Here is an 803-nt window from a genome sequence, read left to right as displayed (position 1 = left end):
TTTCGGCATTGGATTAAGCTCACGCCCCTCCTGAACGTTTTCTGTGCTATGGTCAGTGCTGTTGACACCTCCATCTTTCTAGTATAGGTAACATTTTTTTCCCTTAATACATACATTTAATATCCATTATTCAATAATGTTATCTTGTTTTATTGTTTTCTTTTGTGTCACTCGGTGAGCCATAAGGCTACTCGTAAAAATCTGATGAGTAATTCCTTACCTACCAAAACAATAGTAAACAAAGATGGTGACTTGTTTGAAAATCATTAGATAGCTGAGGATTACTGACTTCTGTTGGTTTACATCCAAATACCTACCATAATTTTGGCGAAGTGGCTAACATTTCCTCTTTATTTCTGATATATTAGAACTAGCCATCGCTATACCGACAGATAACTTTGATGGAATATGCTATAAATATAACCCAAATAACAAAATCTTATCCGGGACTGTACTACTACGGAACAGAAAAAAGAAAGAGTATACCTTTTGACAATAATCTTATGTGTATAAGCGATATAGTTCCTGCGTTATTGTTATTTTTCAATGTTACTATAAACTATCACAATAATACTATCAGTTTACATGTTTATTCCTTCGTAGGTCTTAAAAAGATGGTCTGCGTACTTCGTTACACCGTTAATCAACTGCTGTCGAATCTGACATTTTCTAGTTCTTATTTATCGTAGAAAGGAGAATTTGGGATTATATGTGCAAGGAAATTATGACACTTGATGTTGATATAGAGAAAAAAAAGTGACATACGCAAAATTGAACATTGAGAATTCATCCAATGATTCAAT

Source organism: Penaeus monodon, chromosome 33, assembly GCF_015228065.2.
Source record: "Penaeus monodon isolate SGIC_2016 chromosome 33, NSTDA_Pmon_1, whole genome shotgun sequence".
Taxonomy (NCBI): Eukaryota; Metazoa; Arthropoda; class Malacostraca; order Decapoda; family Penaeidae; genus Penaeus; species Penaeus monodon.
Note: the sequence above shows the minus strand (reverse complement) of the source record.